Source organism: Hyperolius riggenbachi, chromosome 5 (genome assembly GCF_040937935.1).
Source record: "Hyperolius riggenbachi isolate aHypRig1 chromosome 5, aHypRig1.pri, whole genome shotgun sequence".
NCBI classification, from domain to species: Eukaryota; Metazoa; Chordata; class Amphibia; order Anura; family Hyperoliidae; genus Hyperolius; species Hyperolius riggenbachi.
This window is the reverse complement of record NC_090650.1, coordinates 287,811,716-287,837,143: the sequence shown is the minus strand read 5'-3', so window position 1 is coordinate 287,837,143 and position 25,428 is coordinate 287,811,716.

Here is a 25,428-nt window from a genome sequence, read left to right as displayed (position 1 = left end):
TCGTACTTAGGAGAAGTAGTATAATGTGTTTTGGGGTGTATTTTTCCACATACCCATGCTGAGTGGGAGAAATATCTCTATAAATAGACAATTGTGTGTAAAAAAAATTAAAAAATTGTCATTTACGGAGATATTTCTCCCACCCAGCATGGGTATGTGTAAAAATACACCCTAAAACACATTATACTACTTCTCCTGAGTACGGCAATACCACATGTGTGGCACTTTTTTGCAGCCTAACTGCGCTAAGGGGCCCAAAGTCCAATGAGCATCTTTAGGCTTTACAGGGGTGCTTACAATTAGGCACCCCCAAAATGCCAGGACAGTGAACACACCCTACAAATTACCCCATTTTGGAAAGTAGACACTTCAAGGTATTCAGAGAGGAGCATAGTGAATCCGTGGCAGATTTCATTTTTTTTTGTCGCAAGTTAGAAGAAATAGAAACTTTTTTTTTTTTTTTTTTGTCACAAAGTGTCATTTTCCGCTAACTTGTTACAAAAAATAAAATCTTCTATGAACTCACCATGCCTCTCACTGAATACTTTGGGATGTCTTCTTTCCAAAATGGGGTCATTTGGGGGGTATTTGTACTATCCTGGAATTTTAGCCCCTCATGAAACCTGACAGGTGCGCAGAAAAGTCAGAGATGCTTGAAAATGGGAAAATTCACTTTTGGCACCATAGTTTGTAAACGCTATAACTTTTACCAAATCCAATAAATATACACTGAATGGTTTTTCTTTTATCAAAGACATGTAGCAGAATAACTTTCGCGCTCAAATGTATAGGAAATTTTACTTTATTTGAAAAATGTCAGCACAGAAAGTTAAAAAGTCATTTTTTTGACAAAATTCATGTCTTTTTTGATGAATATAATAAAAAGTAAAACTCGCAGCAGCAATCAAATAGCACCAAAAGAAAGCTGTATTAGTGACAAGAAAAGGAGGTAAAATTCATTTAGGTGGTAGGTTGTATGAGCGAGCAATAAACCGTGAAAGCTGCAGTGGTCTGAATGGAGAAAAAGGCTCTGGTCCTTAAGGGGCGAAAAAACTGTGGTCCTCAAGTGGTTAACAATGGTAGAGAATGAACCATCAAAAGTTGATAAGGCAGTCAGACATTACATGATACCACTGAGGAAGAACAATCTCGCCATGGTGCGCACCTTTCCAGCATGGCCGTCAGTAAGCAAACAGCTGTTTGCGGTGCGTTACACAGTGAGTTTGGTGTGTCAGTGTGAAGCAAGCAATACTCTAATTACACTCCCTGATTAGAGATGGGCCGAACCTCCAATTTTAGGTTCGCGAACCTTCGCGGAAGGTTCGGTTAGCGGAAAAGTTCGCGAACCGCAATAGACTTCAATGGGGATGCGAACTTTGAAAAATAGAAAAAATTATGCTGGCCACAAAAGTAATGGAAAAGATGTTTCAAGGGGTCTAACACCTGGAGGGGGGCATGGCGGAGTGGGATACATGGCCAAAGTCCCAGGGAAAAATCTGGATGTGACGCAAAGCAGCGTTTTAAGGGCAGAAATCACATTGAATGCTAAATTGCAGGCCTAAAGTGCTTTAAAACATCTTGCATGTGTATACATCAATCAGGGAGTGTAATTAGAGTTCTGCTTCACACTGACACACCAAACTCACTGTGTAACGCACCACAAACAGCTGTTTGCGTAGTGACAGCCGTGCTGGACTGGTGCGCACCGTGGCGAGAGTGTAGGGCGTGGCGGTTTTCAAGCCCATATGGTCGCCGGGCTGTGGTAGCTCAATGATAGAACAACAGTGACTGTCCAGCTGATCAAATTTGGTCTGACCACAATGAAGCAACGACCTTATTATCTTCTTGTATTTACAGTGGGTTGCAAAAGTATTCGGCCCCCTTTAAGTTTTCCACATTTTGTCATATTACTGCCACAAACATGAATCAATTTTATTGAAATTCCTCGTGAAAGACCAACACAAAGTGGTGTACACATGAGAAGTGGAAAGAAAATCATACATGATTCCAAACATTTTTTACAAATCAATAACTGCAAAGTGGTGTGTGCATAATTATTCGGTGCTAACGACTAAATAGAGTGCACCTGTGTGTAATCTAATGTCAGTACAAATACAGCTGCTCTGTGAGGGCCTCAGAGGTTGTCTAAGAGAATATTGGCAGTAGTGTTGGGCGAACAGTGTTCGCAACTGTTCGGGTTCTGCAGAACATCACCCTGTTCGGGTGATGTTCGAGTTCGGCCGAACACCTGATGGTGTTCGGCCAAACCGTTCGGCCACATGGCCGAACTAAGAGCGCATGGCCGAACGTTCCCCGAACGTTCGGCTAGCGCTGTGATTGGCCGAACGGGTCACGTGGTTCGGACCCGAACGCGCTCTGATTGGCCGAACTGTCACGTGGTTCGGGTAAATAAATACCCGAACCACGTCATATTTCCGCCATTTGTCTGTGGGTTTAGCTTTGGGTAGGCAGGCAGGGTAGTTCGCGCTCCAGCCACGCTAGCCAGGGTCCCCCCAGTCATTGTGTCGCTGCTGGGAATAGTAGTACACCGCTCGCTCAGCATTCTGTTTACTGCCACTCTGTGTACCTCGCTCAGCCACACTATATAGCATTCTGTTTACTGTTCTGTGTCTGCTGGGAATAGTAGTACACCGCTCGCTCAGCCACACTATATAGCATTCTGTTTACTGCCACTCTGTGTACCTCGCTCAGCCACACTATATAGCATTCTGTTTACTGTTCTGTGTCTGCTGGGAATAGTAGTACACCGCTCGCTCAGCCACACTATATAGCATTCTGTTTACTGTTCTGTGTCTGCTGGGAATAGTAGTACACCGCTCGCTCAGCCACACTATATAGCATTCTGTTTACTGCCACTCTGTGTACCTCGCTCAGCCACACTATATAGCATTCTGTTTACTGTTCTGTGTCTGCTGGGAATAGTAGTACACCGCTCGCTCAGCCACACTATATAGCATTCTGTTTACTGCCACTCTGTGTACCTCGCTCAGCCACACTATATAGCATTCTGTTTACTGTTCTGTGTCTGCTGGGAATAGTAGTACACCGCTCGCTCAGCCACACTATATAGCATTCTGTTTACTGTTCTGTGTCAGCTGGAAATAGTAGTACACCGCTCGCTCAGCCACACTATATAGCATTCTGTTTACTGCCACTCTGTGTACCTCGCTCAGCCACACTATATAGCATTCTGTTTACTGTTCTGTGTCTGCTGGGAATAGTAGTACACCGCTCGCTCAGCCACACTATATAGCATTCTGTTTACTGCCACTCTGTGTACCTCGCTCAGCCACACTATATAGCATTCTGTTTACTGTTCTGTGTCTGCTGGGAATAGTAGTACACCGCTCGCTCAGCCACACTATATAGCATTCTGTTTACTGCCACTCTGTGTCTGCTGGGAATAGTAGTACACCGCTCACCCGCCACTGTATAGCATTGTGCTCTGTGTCGCTGCTGGGAATAGTGGTACACCGCTCACCCGCCACTGTATAGCATTGTGCTCTGTGTCGCTGCTGGGAATAGTGGTACACCGCTCACCCGCCACTGTATAGCATTGTGCTCTGTGTCGCTGCTGGGAATAGTGGTACACCGCTCACCCGCCATTGTATAGCATTGTGCTCTGTGTCGCTGCTGGGAATAGTGGTACACCGCTCACCCGCCACTGTATAGCATTGTGCTGTGTGTCGCTGCTGGGAATAGTGGTACACCGCTCAGCCACACTATATAGCATTCTGTTTACTGTTCTGTGTCTGCTGGGAATAGTAGTACACCGCTCGCTCAGCCACACTATATAGCATTCTGTTTACTGCCACTCTGTGTACCTCGCTCAGCCACACTATATAGCATTCTGTTTACTGCCACTCTGTGTCTTCTGGGAATAGTAGTACACCGCTCACCCGCCACTGTATAGCATTGTGCTCTGTGTCGCTGCTGGGAATAGTGGTACACCGCTCACCCGCTACTGTATAGCATTGTGCTCTGTGTCGCTGCTGGGAATAGTGGTACACCGCTCACCCGCCACTGTATAGCATTGTGCTCTGTGTCGCTGCTGGGAATAGTGGTACTGTATAGCATTTCTGTACTGCCACTGTACTGCTGCCAGTCAGCGTGTACTGTAAGGATAAGTGAAATGAGGAAGAAATCCGGTGAAAGAGGGAGGGGCAAGGGAAGAGGTGTTTCCCCTGATGGTTCACATACAGGCCACAGGGGAGCACCCAAGAAAACCCACTCAATACCGCCCATGTTGTCCAGGACAACAACCCTCACAAATCCAAAAGAACAGGACCAGATAATTACTTGGATGACCTCTCAAGCGTCCAGCAGTGGGTTAAGCAGCACCAGCACATCACGCACGAGGTCCGAGTCCTCAGCCAGTTACAAGGAGCCAGTGGGCACAAAGCTGACACAACCGGCAGCGACACCACGCACACAACTGCCAGATAACCAGTCCGATGAATTACCTCAGGACACAATGGGGTATTCGCAGGAGCTATTCCCAGCCCAACAAACTTCCACCTTTCAAAGGTCAATGGAGGAACAGCCAGAAATGTTGTGCCCGGATTCACAACCATTAACTGAGGGAAATGCACCGCGCACTGAAATACAAGGCGAGTCCGAGGAGGACTCGGAAACCCAAATCCCAGAGCAAGTTGGGCAGGAGGGGTTGCAATTGCAGGAGGTCGGCCGACAAGATCTGGAAGACGACGTTGGAGTGAGCTGCGCAGAGGTTGTTCTGGGGAGCTCTACTCCACGGCGGCGGCCCCCCACAATGACATATGACGAGTTTGAGGAGATGGAAGAGGAGGGTATGGACAATGTGGACAGAGACCCAGATTTTGTTTGTGAACGAGAACATCGCCGTCGTAGCAGCAGCACAGATGAGTCTGTTGAAGAACCCACTGCTGCACGAGTTCGCCTTGTGCCACAAGGTAGGCGGCGCGCAATTTCAGGCACCACAAGCGTGGAAGTTCAAGTGAGAGGCAAAAGAGGAGCAAACAGAAATCGCCAGCAAGGCAGGTGCTCCAAAGTCTGGGCTTTCTTTGAAGACTGCACTGAGGATGTTACCATGGCGATTTGCAAGGTGTGCAAGACCCGCCTGAGCAGGGGGAAAAGTATTAACAACCTCTCCACCACCAGCATGAGCCGCCACATGCTATCCAAACATCCCACTCTGTGGGCAAACTCGGCAGGACAAGGTACCAGCAACACTGCCTCCCTTGGGTTCACCAGACTCACCACCAGACCCGCCTCAGCAGCAGCGGTAGCCCAGCCATTGCGTGGTTCACAACATTCACAAACATCAGACGACGCTGACACTGTCACTTTCCGGAGTAGTGCTCTTGAGGTCTCCCAGTCTTCATCAAACACAACAACCAACAGCCCTTCCATGTGCAGCGCTATGGTTCAGTTGTCTGTGTCGGAGATGTTTGAGCGCAAGAGGAAATTGCCAGCAAATGACCCCCGGGCCGTGGCAGTAACAGCCAGCATAGCCAAGCTTCTGGCCTGCGAAATGCTGCCATATCGAGTGGTGGAGACAAACAGCTTCAAGGGCATGATGTCAGTGGCCATCCCACGTTACGTGGTTCCCAGCCGCTACCACTTTGCGCGCTCTGCAGTGCCTGAGTTGCATGAGCACGTGGTCAGCAAAATAACCCGAAGCTTGAAGAATGCCGTTGCCTGCAAGGTTCACCTCACCACTGACACCTGGACGAGTGCGTTTGGCCAGGGTCGATACATCTCCCTTACCGCGCACTAGATGACCCTTGTGGAGCCTGGCAGCGATTCCTCACCTGCTACGGCGCGGGTGTTGCCCACGCCGCAAACAGCTGCACCGCCGTCCCTCCCACTGGATAACAACAGCAGCACCTACCTCTCTGACTCCTTCTCCTCCAACGCATCTCAAAGCTGTACCTCATCCGGAAACGCTAACCCAGCAGCAGTAGGACCGTGGAAGCAGTGCAGCACAGCTGTTGGCATGCGTCAGCAAGCGTTGCTGAAGCTGATCTGCCTTGGGGATAAGCAGCACACAGGGTAGGAAATTTGGAGGGAATAAAGGAACAGACGGATTTGTGGCTGGCACCGCTGGACCTGAAACCGGGCATGGTTGTGTGTGATAATGGGAGTAATCTCATTCGCGCTTTAAGGTTGGCTAAGCTGACACACATCCCTTGCCTGGCGCACGTGATGAACCTAGTAGTTCAGCGGTTCCTGAGGACATACCCAGGCGTGGCCGATCTTCTGTTGAAGGTGCGTCAAGTGGCCAAACATTGTAGAAATTCCAGTACTGCTTCGGGGGCACTCGCCAAGATGCAGGAGCGCTTCAATCTCCCCCACCATCGCTTGCTGTGTGATGTCCTTACGCGCTGGAATTCTACGCTGCACATGCTAGCCCGCTTTTGTGAGCAGAAGAGTGCAGTGGTCCAGTACATGACGGCGCAGTACCGAGGCGCATCCGGACAGCTGCCAAGCTTCTGTGGATCCGATTGGGCCAACATGTTGGACCTCTGCCAAGTCCTCCAAAATTTTGAGCAATCCACGTTGCTTGTGAGCAGTGACAACTCTTCAGTCAGCATTACCATACCACTGCTGTGTTTACTGAAGAGGTCAATGTTGAAAATCAAGGAAACAGCTGTCATGATGCAACTGGGGGAATCTGAAGGAGAAAACGATCAGCGTGATGGTACCAACATCAGGCCATCCGCCTCAGGGAACGCTGGCCCCAGCAGCTATGACGAAGAAGAGGAGGAGGAACAGCTGGAGTTGGAGCAGGAATTTCATGCCACCACTGACGAGGGCCAGAGCGGTGCACGTTGGACTTCCACAATTCAGCGCGAATGGTCAGCAGAAGCAGACCAGGAGGAAGGTGACGACTATGATGCATCACAACAACTATCACAACGCTCACAAGAGGATGATGAGGATTCTGGTAGGACTCTGGCACACATGGCTCAATTCATGCTAGACTGCATTGAACGTGACCCACGCATTGTGCGCATTTTGGACAACACCAATTACTGGGTTTATTCCCTTCTGGATCCACGGTACAAACACAATGTTCCAAAACTGCTTGAAGAAAGAGTCAGACAGGTCAAAATGGAAGAATACCAGCAGGCCCTTGTGGAGACTTTAGAGAGGAGATTGACATCCTCCCCCTCCTCTAGCCAGTTGTACGCCGACAGACTGACTTCCGCAAACCCAGGACGACCAGGAGGGCAGCAAACAATGCAAGCCGCAACTAGTGCCCAAAAGGGAATGGTATCGGCAGTGTCCTTGGAGTGGGAAAATTTTCTGACACCCATGCAGCAGCAGCCCACTGAACAGCAAGCGTGCAGATCCACCTCCAACACCGATCGCCTGGAGAAGATGGTCAAGGACTACATGTCAGATGATGTAGCTGTGTCGAACAATCCATCTGCACCCTTCAACTATTGGGTATCGAAGCTAGACACCTGGCACGAACTGGCAATGTACGCAATAGAGGTGCTGGCTTGCCCGGCAGCCAGCGTTATGTCGGAACGCTGTTTCAGTGCTGCCGGAGGCATCGTCACAGATCGGCGTATCCGCCTCTCCACAGAAAATGCAGACCGTCTGACTCAAATTAAAATGAATCAATCCTGGATTGGAAATGACTATGCAACACTCCAGGACCCCAACCAAGTAACATGACCAATGAACATCTGGGATGGCGTAGCGTTACCGGTCCCTGTTTATTGAACCTCTCATCTGTATTACATTTATGACTACATGGCGGCAAAAAGCATTGCTGCTATATCCGCACGCTTTTTGTCCTCATGCAAGGCCTGGGTGGTTGTGTCTCACAAAGCGTGGCCTTCTCCTCCTGCGCCTCCTCCTGTTCCATCACGTCTGCTGCTGCTGGGTTAGCGTTGCCGCGTGGTCCCTGTTTATTGAACCACTTATCTTTATTACATTTATGACTGCATGGCGGTACAAAGCATGCTATCCGCACGCTTCTTGTCCTCATGCAAGGCCTGGGTTGTTGTGTCTCACAAAGCGTGGCCTTCTCCTCCTGCGCGTCCTCCTGTTCCATCACGTCTGCTGCTGCTGGGTTAGCGTTGCCGCGTGGTCCCTGTTTATTGAAGCACTTATCTTTATTACATTTATGACTGCATGGCGGTACAAAGCATGCTATCCGCACGCTTCTTGTCCTCATGCAAGGCCTGGGTTGTTGTGTCTCACAAAGCGTGGCCTTCTCCTCCTGCGCCCCCTCCTGTTCCATCACGTCTGCTGCTGCTGGGTTAGCGTTGCCGCGTGGTCCCTGTTTATTGAACCACTTATCTTTATTACATTTATGACTGCATGGCGGTACAAAGCATGCTATCCGCACGCTTCTTGTCCTCATGCAAGGCCTGGGTTGTTGTGTCTCACAAAGCGTGGCCTTCTCCTCCTGCGCCTCCTCCTGTTCCATCACGTCTGCTGCTGCTGGGTTAGCGTTGCCGCGTGGTCCCTGTTTATTGAACCACTTATCTTTATTACATTTATGACTGCATGGCGGTACAAAGCATGCTATCCGCACGCTTATTGTCCTCATGCAAGGCCTGGGTTGTTGTGTCTCACAAAGCGTGGCCTTCTCCTCCTGCGCCTCCTCCTGTTCCATCACGTCTGCTGCTGCTGGGTTAGCGTTGCCGCGTGGTCCCTGTTTATTGAACCACTTATCTTTATTACATTTATGACTGCATGGCGGTACAAAGCATGCTATCCGCACGCTTCTTGTCCTCATGCAAGGCCTGGGTTGTTGTGTCTCACAAAGCGTGGCCTTCTCCTCCTGCGCCTCCTCCTGTTCCATTACGTCTGCTGCTGCTGGGTTAGCGTTGCCGCGTGGTCCCTGTTTATTGAACCACTTATCTTTATTACATTTATGACTGCATGGCGGTACAAAGCATGCTATCCGCACACTTCTTGTCCTCATGCAAGGCCTGGGTTGTTGTGTCTCACAAAGCGTGGCCTTCTCCTCCTGCGCCTCCTCCTGTTCCATCACGTTTGCTGCTGCTGGTGCTGGGTTAGCGTTACCGGTCCCTTTTCGTGGAACCTCTTATCTGTATTACATTTATGACTGCATGGCGAAAAAAAGCATGTTACCTGTGCAAAGAAACATGACATTTTCCACATTTAAAAGACAGTTTTTCCTTTGAAACTTTACAATCAATTTTCTCAAAAACTATAAGCTCTTTTTCAAATATTTTTTTCCCTCTTGTACCCACTCCCAAGGTGCACATACCCTGCTAATTTGGGGTATGTAGCATGTAAGGAAGCTTTACAAAGCATGAAAGTTCGGGTCCCCATTGACTTCCATTATGTTCGGAGTTCGGCGCGAACACCCGAACATCGCGGCGATGTTCGGCGAACGTTCGCGAACCCGAACATCTAGGTGTTCGCCCAACACTAATTGGCAGCAACAACACCGTGAAGTCCAAAGAACACACAAGACAGGTCAGGGATCAAGTTATTGAGAAATTTAAAGCAGGCTTAGGCTACAAAAAGATTTCCAAAGCCTTGAACATCCCACGGAGCACTGTTCAAGCGATCATTCAGAAATGGAAGGAGTATGGCACAACTGTACACCTACCAAGACAAGGCCATCCACCTAAACTCACAGGCCGAACAAGGAGAGCGCTGATCAGAAATGCAGTCAAGAGGCCCATGGTGACTCTGGACGAGCTGCAGAGATCTACAGCTAAGGTGGGAGACTCTGTCCATAGGACAACTATTAGTCATGCACTGTACAAAGTTGGCCTTTATGGAAGAGTGGCAAGAAGAAAGGCATTGTTAACAGAAAGCATAAGAAGTCCCATTTGCAGTTTGCCACAAGCCATGTGGGGGACACAGCAAACATGTGGAAGAAGGTGCTCTGGCCAGATGAGACCAAAAATGGTACTTTTTGGCCAAAATGCAAAACGCTATGTGTGGCAGAAAACTAATACTGCACATCACTCTGAACACACCATCCCCACTGTCAAATATGGTGGTGGCAGCATCATGCTCGGGGAGCAGTGGAGTACCTAGGGCATTTGACACCCGGTGCTGGGTGTTAAAAAGACACTCCCCCCCCCCCCCCCCCCCACACACACAAAAAAAAACAGCAAATGTGGCATGCTAAACGTGACACGGCGGTAGTGTTGGGCGAACAGTGTTCGCCACTGTTCGGGTTCTGCAGAACATCACCCTGTTCGGGTGATGTTCGAGTTCGGCCGAACACCTAATGGTGTTCGGCAAAACTGTTCGGGTTCGCCCGAACTGCGCAATGGCCGGCCGAACAGGGCCCTGTTCAGCCGAATACGGCCCCCCTATGGGGTCGCAGGCATAAGGGGGGAGCATGCCCCGATCACGGGGGGGGGGGGTCAGAAATTCCCCCCACCCCCTCCGCTAGTGATCCCCCCTCTGCCCGCTTCCCCATAAAAAAAGTTTAATGCAAGTTAAATAGTACCGGTGGCTGGCAGTGGAGTGAGGAGGAGGAGTCCGAGTAGGAGAGTGACGCGTACTACCGCTGAACCGCCCGCTGCCCGGCCTCAACGCGTCATACTCGGACTCCTCCTCCTCACTCACACCACTGCCAGCCAGCCACTGCAGCAGCCACCACCGGTACTATTTAACTTTACGCCAACTTTTTTATGGGGAAGCGGGCAGAGGGGGGAGCGCTAGCGGAGGAGGTGGGGGGAATTTCCGACACCCCCCCCCCCCCCCCCCGTGATCGGGGCATGCTCCCCCCTTATGCCTGCGACCCCATAGGGGGGCCGTATTCGGCCGAACAGGGCCCGTGTTCGGCCGAACTCGAACATCACCCGAACAGGGTGATGTTCTGCAGAACCCGAACAGTGGCGAACACTGTTCGCCCAACACTACTGCTGATCTATTTGGCTGCAGTAGTGAACTGAATTACACCAGAAACAATCATGCAGCTAATCTTGTCAGATCTGACAATATTGTCAGAAACCCCTGACCTGCTGCATGCTTGTTCAGGGTCTATGGTTGAAAGAATTAGATGCAGAGGACCAGCACAGCAGCCAGGCAACTGGTATTGCTTAAAAGGAGATAAATATGGCAGCCCAATATTATTCTCACCTCGGGTTCCCCTTAAAAGTGCAACACAAAGACAGTGGGCCTTTCCCCAGAAAATTCACATAATTGTTCAGGTTTTCTCAAGAAAATACACGTAATGTGAACAGATTTGCCCAAAAAACACGTTCAATCATGTCGGCAGATTTGCCCAAAAAACACATTCAATCATGTCGGCAGATTTGCCCAAAAAACACGTTCAATCATGTCGGCAGATTTGCCCAAAAACACATTCAATCATGTCGGCAGATTTGCCCAAAAACACGTTCAATCACGTCGGCAGATTTGGCCAAAAAACACATCCAATCATGTCGGCAGATTTGCCCCAAAAACACATTCAATCATGTCGGCAGATTTGCCCAGAAAATACATGCAATCATGTCGACAGATTTGCCCAGAAAATACATGCAATCATGTCGGCAGATTTGCCCAGAAAATACATGCAATCATGTCGGCAGATTTGCCCAGAAAATACATGCAATCATGTCGGCAGATTTGCCCAGAAAATACATGCAATCATGTCGGCAGATTTGCCCAGAAAATACATGCAATCATGTCGGCAGATTTGCCCAGAAAATACATGCAATCATGTTGGCAGATTTGCCCAGAAAATATATGCAATGATGTGGAAGATTTGACCAGAAAATACATGCAATCATGTGGCCAACCTGGCCAGAAAACACTTCAATCATGTAGCAGACCTGGCCAGAACAGTCGATACACCTGCTAATATAAATTAAATAAAAATGTACTCACCTGAAGCAGCAGCAGACCTCCTGTCCCGGCCTCCGTCCGGCGCGCAGCTCCCACGATCCTCTGCAGCCAGCAACTGAAACTCCCGCGCTGAGAGCAGGGCTACGGGAAAATGGCGCCCGAAGCCCTGCATTGCAGGCTTCGGACGCCATTTTACTGCCCTGCTCTGCCGCTGTTGGAGCTGCGGGCTGCTGCCATCAGTGAACTGACACAGCGTCTATTAGATGCCGAAAATCAGTTCACGCTGGGGGTGCTTCGACAATATTAGGGGGTGCTTAAGCACCCAACCCCCCCCTGGCACCGCCACTGCCCCAGTATAGCTAGTATAGTTGCCCCAGTATAGCATAGTGGCCCCAGTGTAGCATAGTGTAGCATAGTGGCCCCAGTGTAGCATAGTGGCCCCAGTGTAGCATAGTGGCCCCAGTGTAGCATAGTGTAGCATAGTGGCCCCAGTGTAGCATAGTGCAGCATAGGTGCCCCCAGTGCAGCATAGGTGCCCCCAGTGCAGCATAGATGCCCCCCAGTGCAGCATAGGTGCCCCCAGTGCAGCATAGGTGCCCCCCAGTGCAGCATAGGTGCCCCCCAGTGCAGCATATGTGCCCCCAGTGCAGCATAGGTGCCCCCCAGTGCAGCATAGGTGCCCCCAGTGCAGCATAGGTGCCCCCAGTGTAGCATAGGTGCCCCCAGTGCAGCATAGGTGCCCCAGTGAAGCATAGGTGCCCCCAGTGCAGCATAGGTGCCCCCAGTGCAGCATAGGTGCCCCCAGTGCAGCATAGGTGCCCCCAGTGCAGCATAGGTGCCCCCCAGTGCAGCATAGGTGCCCCCAGTGCAGCATAGGTGCCCCCCAGTGCAGCATAGGTGCCCCCAGTGCAGCATAGGTGCCCCTCAGGGCAGCATAGGTGCCCCCCCAGTGCAGCATATGTGCCCCTAGTGCAGCATAGGTGCCCCCAGTGTAGCATAGGTGCCCCCAGTGCAGCATAGGTGCCCCCAGTGTAGCATAGGTGCCCCCAGTGCAGCATAGGTGCCCCCAGTGCAGCATAGGTGCCCCCATGTAGCATAGGCGCCCCCAGTGTAGCATAGGTGCCCCCAGTGTAGCATGCAGCATAGGTGCCCCCAGTGCAGCATAGGTGCCCCCAGTGCAGCATAGGTGCCCCCAGTGTAGCATAGGCGGCAGAGGCGGCAAAAAATGGGCGTGGATAGAACCTGCGGCGCGTAGCGCCGCGGCAAAAAATGGGCGTGGCAATGACCGGATAAGGGCGGAGCTAACTGTAATTTAAAGTGATCCCGGGGTGAGAGTGATATGGAGGCTGCCATATTTATTTCCTTTTAAACAATACTAGTTGCCTGGCGGCCCTGCTGATCTATTTGGCTGCAGTAATAAACTGAATTACACCAGCAACAAGCATGCAGCTTAATCTTCTCAGTTCTGACAATATTGTCAGAAACCCCTGACCTGCTGCATGCTTGTTCAGGGTCTATGGTTGAAAGAATAAGAGGCAGAGGACCAGAACGGCAACCAGGCAACTGGTATTGCTTAAAAGGAGAGAAATATGGCAGCCTCAATATTATTCTCACCTCAGGTTCCCTTGAAAAGTGCAACGCAAAGACAGTGGGCCCAAGTTTTGGTGACCCTTTCCCCAGAAAATTCACATAATTGTGCAGGTTTTCTCAAGAAAATACACATAATGTGAGCAGATTTGCCCAGAAAATACATTCAATCATGTCGGCAGATTTGCCCAGAAAATACGTGCAATGATGTCGGCAGATATGCCCAGAAAATACGTGCAATGATGTCGGCAGATATGCCCAGAAAATACGTGCAATCATGTCGGCAGATATGCCCAGAAAATACGTGCAATCATGTCGGCAGATATGCCCAGAAAATACGTGCAATCATGTCGGCAGATATGCCCAGAAAATACGTGCAATCATGTCGGCAGATATGCCCAGAAAATACCTGCAATCATGTCGGCAGATATGCCCAGAAAATACGTGCAATCATGTCGGCAGATATGCCCAGAAAATACGTGCAATCATGTCGGCAGATATGCCCAGAAAATACGTGCAATCATGTCGGCAGATATGCCCAGAAAATACGTGCAATCATGTCGGCAGATATGCCCAGAAAATACGTGCAATCATGTCGGCAGATATGCCCAGAAAATACGTGCAATCATGTCGGCAGATATGCCCAGAAAATACGTGCAATCATGTCGGCAGATATGCCCAGAAAATACCTGCAATCATGTCGGCAGATATGCCCAGAAAATACCTGCAATCATGTCGGCAGATATGCCCAGAAAATACGTGCAATCATGTCGGCAGATTTGCCCAGAAAACACATGCAATCATGTAGCAAATTTGCCCAGAACATACATGCAATCATGTGGCAGACCTGCCCAGAACATACACGCAATCATGTGGCAGACCTGCCCAGAACATACACGCAATCATGTGGCAGACCTGCCCAGAACATACACCTGCTAAAATAAATAATAAAAAAAAACCATTTACTCACCTGCAGCAGCAGACCTCCTGTCCCAGCCTCCATCCGGCGCGCAGCTCCCATGGGTGGTTGGGTGGATAGGTAGCCTGGTGGGTAGGTAGGCAGCCGGGTGGGTAGGTAGGTAGCCCTTAGCCGGGTGGGTAAGTAGCCTGGTGGGTGGCTGGGTAGCTGGGTGGGTAGCCTGGTGGGTGGCTGGGTAGGCGGGTGGGTAGGTAGCCTGGTGGGTGGGTAGGTGGGTGGTTAGGTAGCTGGGTGGGTGGGTAGGTAGCCTGGTGGGTTGGTAGGTAGCCGGGTGGGTAGGTAGGTAGGTAGCCTGGTGGGTAGGTAGGTAGCCGGGTGGGTGTGTAGGTAGCCGGGTGGGTGGTTAGGTAGCCGGGTGGGTAGGTAGCCGGGTGGGTAGGTAGGTATCCGGGTGGGTAGGTAGCCGGGTGGGTGGGTAGGTAGCCGGGTGGGTAGGTAGCCAGGTAGATAGCCGGCAGGGTGGTTAGGTAGCCGGGTGGGTAGGTAGCCAGGTAGATAGCCGGCAGGGTGGTTAGGTAGCCGGGTGGGTAGCTAGGTAGCCGGGTGGGTAGGTAGCCGGGTGGGTAGGTAGCCAGGTAGATAGCCGGCAGGGTGGTTAGGTAGCCGGGTGGGTAGGTAGCCGGGTGGGTGGGTAGGTAGCCGGGTGGGTAGGTAGGTATCCGGGTGGGTAGGTAGCCGGGTGGGTGGGTAGGTAGCCGGGTGGGTGGGTAGGTAGCCGGGTGGGTAGGTAGCCAGCAGGGTGGGTAGGTAGCCGGGTGGGTAGGTAGCCAGGTAGATAGCCGGCAGGGTGGTTAGGTAGCCGGGTGGGTAGCTAGGTAGCCGGGTGGGTAGTTAGCCAGGTAGATAGCCGGCAGGGTGGTTAGGTAGCCGGGTGGGTAGCTAGGTAGCCGGGTGGGTAGGTAGCCAGGTAGGTAGCCGGCAGGGTGGTTAGGTAGCTGGGTGGGTAGCTAGGTAGCCGGGTGGGTAGGTAGCCGGGTGGGTAGGTAGCCAGGTTGATAGCCGGCAGGGTGGTCAGGTAGCCGGGTGGGTAGCTAGGTAGCCGGGTGGGTAAGTAGCCAGGTAGGTAGCCGGCAGGGTGGTTAGGTAGCCGGGTGGGTAGCTAGGTAGCCGGGTGGGTAGGTAGCCGGGTGGGTAGGTAGCCAGGTAGATAGCCGGCAGGGTGGTTAGGTAGCCGGGTGGGTAGCTAGGTAGCCGGGTGGTTAGGTAGCCGGGTGGGTAGGTAGCCAGGTAGATAGCCGGCAGGGTGGTTAGGTAGCCGGGTGGGTAGCTAGGTAGCCGGGTGGGTGGGTAGGTAGCCTGGTTAGGTAGCCGGGTAGGTAGCCGGGTGGATGGTTAGGTAGCGGGGTAGGTAGCCGGGTGGGTGGGTAAGGTAGCCGGGTGGGTAGCTATCCGGGTGGGGGGCCCGACTCCTATCCTCCCTCACTCACCTCGGGGCCCCCCTCCCGGTATGCGCTGCAGCCGGCGGGAGAGCAGAAAATACAGGAAGTCTCCGGCCGGGGCTGCAGCAGACGCTAGAGGCAGCTGCTGCTTAGTTTCCGATATGTCTCCAAAGTTGGAGACCAAGCGGCAGCTGCCGCCCCGGCCGGAGACTTCTTGTATTTTCCGCTCTCCCGCCGCATGAGGGGGGGGGGGCGAGGTGAGGGGGGAGGACAGAAGTTGGGCCCCCCAGGTTAAAAAAAAAAAAAAATAAATAAAAAAAAAAAAAAAAAAAAACCTGCAATACTTAATGGGCCCCTGAAGCAGCAGAACTTCAGGGGCCCTCGTGCGGCGGCACGGCCTGCACGGCCGTATGTCCGCCACTGCTAGAGGCCACAGCTTCTTAGCTACGCCACTGCACACGGTGGAGGCAGTGTGATGACTTGGGCATGCATGATTGTCAGTGGCACCGGGACACTAGTGTTTATTGATGATGTGACACAGGACAGAAGCAGCTGAATGAACTCTGAGGTGTTCAGAGACACACTGGCCCATAGGCAATTTACTTTTTCTCCATAGTGATATTTTGAAACTTGTCAATAAATTGTATTTTATATCACCAACAATCAAGAAAATACTTAAATCGGACCCAAACCAAACATTTTTTATAAATAAACACTCCTTCAAGCCTATGAGCATTTCAGTGCATGCTTTTCACACTTCTCTTTTCATAACTAGGGTTATTCAGTTGGCAGCCATTACTTCTGAGCTTAGTAGGAGGTTTTAGATCATGGGTGTGTTTTTCATCAGCTACCCTCCCTCACAGGGGCGTCGTCTATGCGAAATCTCACACAAGCTGAGATGACCTCCCCTGTGACATTAACAGTAGCAGCCTGTGTTTTGTTTTTTGTCTCCTCCACCATTCTGCTGGATTCTGTCCCGGCATAATAAAAGGAAGGGAGGGTTTCCTCCAATAAATGTAAAATATTTTATGTTTGTCATCAGGCAGCTGAATAAAGGCTGCTATTTATTATTATAAGTTAGAAAATAGATTTTATTTCTGAAATCTTGTATTTTTAATTTGGGTCCACTTTAAAATAATTGCGACAGTACCTTTCCACTTAATTTTTCGTAGTTTTTTTAATTGCAGAGTGCTGCAAAGTTATTCTAGCTGAAAAATTATCTCTTAGGAGAAAACTGAGGAGAAAAAGTTAATTGCATATGGGCCATGCTTTCTGCTCAGATCCAGCTAAATGCAGTCAAACTGATTGGGTGGCATTTCATGATACAGATGCAAAACATACAGCCAAAACAACTCAGGAGATGATTAACGCAAAGAAGTAGAACATTTTTGAATGGCCAATTCAGTCACCTGATCTTAATCCAATCTAGCAGCATGCATTTCACTTGTTGAAGATAGGGATGCTCATCCAGATTCCGTGGAAATTGCATTTCTGCATTTCCGATTGGAATTCCTTCTGCATTTCTGATTGGAAAATGGAAATACGATTTATGTGGAAATACTGCATTACTGCAACTCAATAACAAAACTCGGAAGCATTGGACCTATCAGAAAATGCAGAGTACACTCTGAAGTATTTGGCCAATGAGACGATGCAAAAAAAGACTGCTCGGAAATCGAAGTTGGAAATCGGAGAAATCTGCGGAATCGGTCATCTGCATTCCGCATAGATCGAAATTTCTGCGGAATCGGAAATTGGCATTTCCGACCATTCCTCTCCCTCTAGATTGTAAGTCTTCGGGCAGGGTCCACCTCCTTATGTCTCGTGCACCTCCATTGCCGTACACCCATCCTATGGATCTGAGTGAACCTAACTTGCCTAATCTCCATGCTCCCATCCAGTGACTGACTAAGCAATACCTTCTACTCATACTGTGCTGCGTGATCTGGTTTGCATGTATTCCTATATTGTCTTTTTGCTGTATGTCACCCCTAAATATTGTCTGTAACCTTAAAGAGAACCTGAACTGAAAATAAAAAGTCAAAATAATTATACACAGGTCATACTTACCTCCCGTGTAGTCTACTCTTCAATCTCCTTCTCCTTTCCAGCGTCCTGTTTGTCCACTGTGATCAATGGAATTCTCCATCCTCCATTTTAAAAATGGCCATTACTCCATAACAGCTTCCTCGACAGCACACTTTTAAACTGTAATATCGCCCACTTGAGCCATAGGGAAACATGGACCTTTTCTTGCTCATAAGTTGTCCTTTCAGTTATAACTGACAGAAACTGATATATAACTGACAGTGTAAGGAATTGCGGAGATGCTGCCGCATCAGAAAGTGGCATTGCGGCTATCTCCGCGTCTCAGCCGGCGGTTTACGCCGCGCAGATACATGATGGAATTATGCCTGGGATTGTGGGGAATGAGGAGGAAGACGACGCCTATCTGATCCAATTGCCGACTTAGCTTATCCCTCACTCTGATTCTTTCTTCTACCTTTGTACCGTATCTGTCCATGTGTTGCCGAACCTGCTTGTCTGACTCTTCTGCCCTCACCAGTGAGCTTAATCCTGGTGAGGGACTCTCAGTTTAGTATCATTTGCTTCTCAGGTTGATAGCAGCAGTATAGTCGGAATCACCTGCTCCTCCGATTGATAGCTGCAGTATAGTCTGAATCACCTGCTCCTCAGGTTGATAGCTGCAGTACAGTCTTAGTCACCTGCTCCTCAGGTGACTAGCCTTATATGCTGTCTGCGTCTCCTGCCTCTCAGGGGATTACCTGTTGCAGTACAGTCTGTATCACTCGCTCCTCGAGTGATCTCGCTACATTGTCTTACTGTGCATCACCTGTTACTCGGGTGAACCTATCATTACTCCTCCGAGTCTCCAGCCTGCTGGAATACTGATTACAGTGTTGATTAGAGATACCTCCCTTCACCAGCTGCTCTGGACAGTGGGTATCTCCATCTTTATTTACTGTTGCACCAAACACCATCCTACATCTTGTATCCTGTGTGTCTTGCTATACTTGTATTATTGGTGATTCTGCAGATCACCACATAATCAGGTATAACATCTGTATTATTGGTGATACTGCAGATCACCAATAATCAGAAAATCTGTTCTGGCTGACACCGATCGTTACAGAACAGCAGACCAAACAATATGTACGCACTGCGTAGTCAAGTTGAAGCCCTGATCACTACGGTAAACGATCTTACCGGAGGCTGGTGTTGTACTTTGTACTGGTTGGACTCGATGGGTGTATGTCTTTTTTCAACCAAAATAACTATGTAACTATGTAACTAAATTACGAATTGTTCATACCTTCCTTACACAGACATTTATGTTCTATACTTTGTTTGCTAATTTGGTCAGACAGGTGGATCACATTCTATCTACTGCATATGACTACATCTGTCTAAGTGAATCTGTAAACATTGTATGTTTATTTATTCTTCCGGTCTGGTTTCATTCAATAGCTGTGTGAACAAGAAAAATAAGAGTGTTCTCTTTTCATTGTTTTCCACGGTGCTGCAGTCGGCTGAAAATAGGGTAAAGAGTTCTACTCAAGAGCAACTTGTTTCATTGTTAAATATTCTAAATTAATTAAAGTAATTAATGGTGTGCCTTTTTATAGGAGCACGACTAAATATAACCTTTTTTGCAAAAAATATATTGGGCTGATTTTGCCTAAAAATAAAGCTCTTAGATAACTTTTTTTCTGTTACTAAAAGCCTCTGAATTCACAATTCCAAATGTCTTCCTAACATGAAAAAGACTCCTTTGTATTGTTCTTCATGTTCCCATGTCTTTTTACTACAGCTGGTTCAAGTGAGTTCAGTAGTACAGCTCTCACATACCTCTTTAGTTCCAAGAACAAAGACTCATCCGAGGTTACTGAGTTAGGTGCTCAAAAAGGTAAATTAATTCTATGTTTATACTGAATTCAGATGGTAATAGGTTTTTCTTAAGTGTTTTCACCGAGGATCTTCGGATTCTTCTGTAGTAGTGAGTGAGGGTTCTGCACCCTCAGGCGAACAATCAGGTGAGCATAAAAAACCCAGATATCCTCTGAGATTACTTGAATCAAAGAAAAAGAATCCTAAGACAGGGGGAAAAGGGAATAAACAGAAGTCTGATACTGAGGATTCTGACATAGGAGCGTGCGGTGGGTCGACATGTGGGCCAGGGAAAGAGATAGGTGGGGGCCATGGCTCCTTCTCCTCCTTTATACCATGCACGCCCGTTTCTAGGGCCATGCGGGGCGTGCCACTGCCCTAAGCGCTGTTGGGAGGGGGGCGCTGTAATGGAGGGGGGAGCCGGAGCCGCGGGGAGGGCAGCCCAATCTCTCTCTCCCTTCCTCTACTCTCCCGGGCCCGCCCTCCGTGCTCCCCCCTCAGATGCAGAGTGAGCAGGAAGCGCTGTACACAACTCACCTCCCTGCATTCCAATCGCCGTTCTCTCGCCGCCGGTCTTTTCCTCTCTGCACACACGCTGATACACACGCTGCTTCCTGTTTAGCAGGAAGCAGCGTGTGTATCAGTGTGTATGCAGAGAGGAAAAGACCGGTGGCGAGAGAGCGGCGATTGGAATGCAGGGAGGTGAGTTGTATACAGCGCTTCCTGCTCACTCTGCATCTGAGGGGGGAGCACGGAGGGCGGGCCCGGGAGAGTAGAGGAAGCGAGAGAGAGATCGGGCTGCCCTCCCCGCGGCTCCGGCTCCCCCCTCCATTACAGCGCCCCCCTCCCAACAGCGCTTAGGGCGCAGGGAGGTTGAAACGATTGGGTGCTGACGCTATACCTGATTATGTGGTGATCTGCAGTAGTGATGGGCGAACACCTGGATGTTCGGGTTCGGGAAAGTTCGCCGAACATGGCCGAGATGTTCGGCATGTTCGGGCCGAACCCCGAACTTTCCGAACATCCAGCTTTTGGGGGCCATATGGGGTCGCAGGCATAAGGGGGGAGCATGCCCCGATCGCGGGGGGGGTCGGAAATTCCCCCCACCCCCTCCGCTAGCGCTCCCCCCTCTGCCCGCTTCCCCATTCAAAAGTTTAAGCAAAGTACCTGTAGTGGATGGCCTGGCAGTGGGCGGCACTGTGGAGTGAGGAGGAGGAGTCCGGAGAGTGACGAGTTGAGGGAGGCCGGGCAGCGGGCGGTTCAGCGGAAGTACCCTTGTGGTACTTCCGCCCTTTCTCTGACCTCACGCCCGCTGCCCGGCCTCCCTCAACTTGTCACTCTCCGGACTCCTCCTCCTCACTCCACAGTGCCGCCCACTGCCAGGCCATCCACTACAGGTACTTTGCTTAAACTTTTGAATGGGGAAGCGGGCAGAGGGGGGAGCGCTAGCGGAGGGGGTGGGGGGAATTTCCGACCCCCCCCCGCGATCGGGGCATGCTCCCCCCTTATGCCTGCGACCCCATAGGGGGGCAGTATTCGGCCGAACAGGGCCCTGTTCGGCCGAACAGGGGCCCTGTTCGGCCCTGTTCGGCGGCCATTAGAAGTTCGGGGCGAACCCGAACTTAAAAGGCCGAACACCATCAGGTGTTCGGCCGAACGCGAACATCACCCGAACAGGGTGATGTTCTGCAGAACCCCGAACAGTGGCGAACACTGTTCGCCCAACACTAATCTGCAGTATCACCAATAATAGTAGTATAGCTGGCTGAGAGTAAGGTGTAGTGTTTGGTGCAACAGTAGAGTAAATGGATAGATCTCACCATAGGAGCTGGTGAGTACTATCTGCAACAACAGTGCTAGACCTCACCAGAGGAGCTGGTGGGTACTAGCTGCGAGAACAGTGCTAGAACTCACCAGAGGAGCTGGTGGGTACTAGCTGCAACAGTATAGACTTCTCCAGAGGAGATGAAGGGTCTATCAACACAAATAACAATACCTTACCAGAGGAGCTGGGAAAGTACTAATAATGAGAGAACTAAAGAAGTTTGGCTAAACCTTACCAGAGTGGCTGGTAAGGTACTGACAGTACAAATGACTGAATAGTTAAACTAGACCTTTCCAGAGGAGCTGTAAAGGTAATAACAGCACAAGTGACTGAATAGTTTAGCAAGACCTTTCCAGAGGAGCTGGGAAGGTAATAAAAGCACCAGTGACTGAATAGTTTAGCAAGACCTTCCCAGAGGAGCTGGGAAGGTACTAACAGTCACTGGAGCTTATACTAGTGAGTCTGAACCTCACCAGAAGAGCTGGTGGGTTCTAATGGCCAGAGCACCTCACCAGTGGCAAGGGCCCACTGGTGAGTAGAGTAGTCAGACAGGCAAAGTACGATAACAGGCAGGCAGAGACAGTACCAAAACGACAGGCAAGAGAGTAGTAATATCAGGCAGAGGTTCAGCAACTAAAGTCAGAAAGGCAGAGGTACAGAATCGTTTAGCAATAACAAGGTCAGAGAGTAGCCAGAATCATACACAGGTTATCAAAAATACAATGTAATAATAACTAACTATAGATAGATGTATATTGCAAACACTGCATATACATCTATCATCAACTGGAACCTCACTAGGTCTGAGCGCTAACACGAGTGTATTCGCAACAGCAGACGAGTTGCCAATGAACCGTGAAGGCTTAAGAAGCCGAGGAGAGCCCAGCGCCACGCCCCCCTAGCAATCAGCCAATCCTAGCGGCCCGATTCCATCCTGACGTCAGCCGACCGGCAGGTCAGCTGACGCGCCTTCTTCCAGCATAAAGCTCCTGTCTCCGTGCGCGCCCGTGCGATACAGAGACCCCATGAGCCAGAGACAATGCCATTCCCGGCGTGCTGGACGCCGCCGGGACGGATAAGGCCTGTGAACAAGGAACAAAGGCGGCTGCGGATCTATCCTGCACATCCGCAGCTGCCATAGCTTCAGACGTTACAGTGGTGAGTTGTATACAGCGCTTCCTGCTCACTCTGCATCTGACGGGGGAGTACGGAGGGTGGCCTGGGAGAGGAAGGGAGGGAGAGGTCGGGCTGCCCTCCCTGTGGCACCGGCTCCCCCCTCCATTATGGGGGGCAGTTACCTATCTAACCTATACTGGGGGGCACCTACCTAATCTAACCTATACTGGGGGGGCAGCTACCTATCTAACCTATACTGGGGGGCAGCTACCTAATCTAACCTATACTGGGGGGCAGCTACCTATCTGACCTATACTGGGGGGCACCTACCTAATTAACCTATACTGGGGGGCAGCTACCTATCTAACCTATACTGGGGCAGCTACCTAATCTAACCTATACTGGGGGCACCTATCTAATCTAGCCTATACTGGGGGGCAGCTACCTAATCTAACCTATACTGGGGGGCACCTACCTAATCTAACCTATACTGGGGGGCACCTACCTAATCTAACCTATACTGGGGCACCTACCTATCTAACCTATACTGGGGGGCACCTACCTAATCTAACCTATACTGGGGGGCACATACCTATCTAATCTATACTGAGGGGCACCTACCTAATCTAACCTATACTGGGGCACCTAACTATCTAACCTATACTGGGGGGCACCTACCTAATCTAATCTATACTGGGGGGCACCTACCTATCTAATCTATACTGAGGGGCACCTACCTATCTAACCTATACTGGGGGGCAGCTACCTATCTAACCTATACTGGGGGGCAGCTACCTATCTAACCTAAATTCAAAGTAAGAAAGATGAAATTCCAGCAATCTTCAACATTACAGCAGGAGACTGGACTCGACTCCACTTAGCTTTAGACTGTAAGGATGTAATTTCCTTAGAAGGCGTGCACAGGCTGTATAAAAGAAAGCAATCTTGTATGGAGAGGAGAGACGAGATGAAGCCAGCGAAGCGATTAGGATAATTTATTCAAAAGATATTGGTAAAACACGTACAGTCAGCAAAGGGTCAGATGCAATGCGGAAGAGTGAGCGCCAGGTCTATGTCCCGCTGCGGCAGGGCCAGCCCGCTCATGAGGCGGGGTGAAACATTTGCCTCAGGCGGCACATCTGGGGGGCGGCACCCGCCTGTCCGTGGGTGGGGGGCCGCCCGCCGAGCTGGAAGAGTAGCGGGCAGAAAGGGGGTATTGGATCTGGTTCTTCTGATCTGCGCTCCCCTCCAGCTGTAAATAGTTAAGTACCAGCGGCAGCGTATAGATTAAGAGGCAACGGGCGGGGATCACTCACCTTTTCCGTGTTCCAGCGAGCGCTCCACTGACGTCACTTCCTGCAACGCCGCCCACTTACTGGGCGGCGTTGCAGGAAGTGACGTCAGTGGAGCGCTCGCTGGAACGCGGAAAAGGTGAGTGATCCCCGCCCGTTGCCTCTCAATTTATACGCTGCCACTGGTACTTAACTATTTACAACTGGAGGGGAGCGCAGATCGGGGGACCCAGGTGAGGGAGGGGGGGTCCGACCCCCCTCCCCACCGCTAGGCCCAATACTCCCTTCCTGCCTGCTACCCCTCCAGCTCAGTGCCCCCCCCCCCCCCACCCGCGGGTGGGGGGGGTTTATTTTGCCTCAGGCGGCAAAAAGTCTAGGGCCAGCCCTGCGCTGCGGACGTCCGTTTCGCGCTGCTAGCGCTTGTTCTCCCCATTGTGATGAAGACCTCTTCCGCATTGCATCTGACCCTTGCTGACTGTAAGTGTTTTACCATTATCTTTGGAATAAATTATCCTAATCGCAGTGCTGGCTTCATCTCGTCTCTCCTCTCCATACCTATCTAACCTATACTGGGGGCACTTATCTAACCTGTATTGGGGGCACTTACCTACCTAGCTAGCCTATACAGGTGGCAATTATACTGGCTACCTATATTGGAGGCACCTACCTAACTAACCTATACTTGGGGCACCTACCTATCTAACCTATGCTGGGGTCAACTATTCTGGCTACGTATACTAGAGGCACCCACCTAGCTAACCTGTACTGGGGCACCTACCTATCTAACTTATACCGGGGTGCTTGCCTATCTAACCTATACTGGAGGCAACTATACTGGCTACCTATACTGGAGGCACCTACCTGGCTAACCTATACCGGGGGCAACTATACTGGCTCACCTATGCCTGGCTACCTATACTGGGGGGACCTATAGCTGGCTACCTATACTGGGGTACCTATTCTTGGCTACGTATACTGGGGGGACCTATACTAAGTGCAACTAGACCTGGCTAACCTATACTGCGGGCACCCATACCTTGCTCTGGGGGGGCTGCAATTTTTACACCATTGCCCTGGGTGCATTTTAGCCTAGAAACTGCACTGATACCGGGTGTTTTTTAGATCAATCGGGCCTTTAGGAGAAGACCATACGTGCTCCCTATCGGCCAAGATAAAACTAAGTGCTGGAGTTGCCACAAAGGACAAAGACAGTCTATGAGTAATCAATCTAACGGGCACTAAGTTACCGACCGCAGTGGAGTCTCTGCTGAGTCGAGGTTTGGGATATTGCCCTGTTGAAAAGTTAGACAAATTTGAATTTGTAGTTGATCTTCAACTGTTTTGTCATAAGTTACTGTTTAAATCCTTTCGTGGCAAACAACAGCCTCAACAAGTCTCCCCTAAATCTGGACTCACTAGTAGTGATTTAGATACATTGGAGGATCTTGAAGCCCTGTTTGCAGAGGGACAGATTGATGACTGGTCGGGGGCCGCGGACAAGGTAGCACTTCCGTCCCAGTCCTCAGCCGGCCC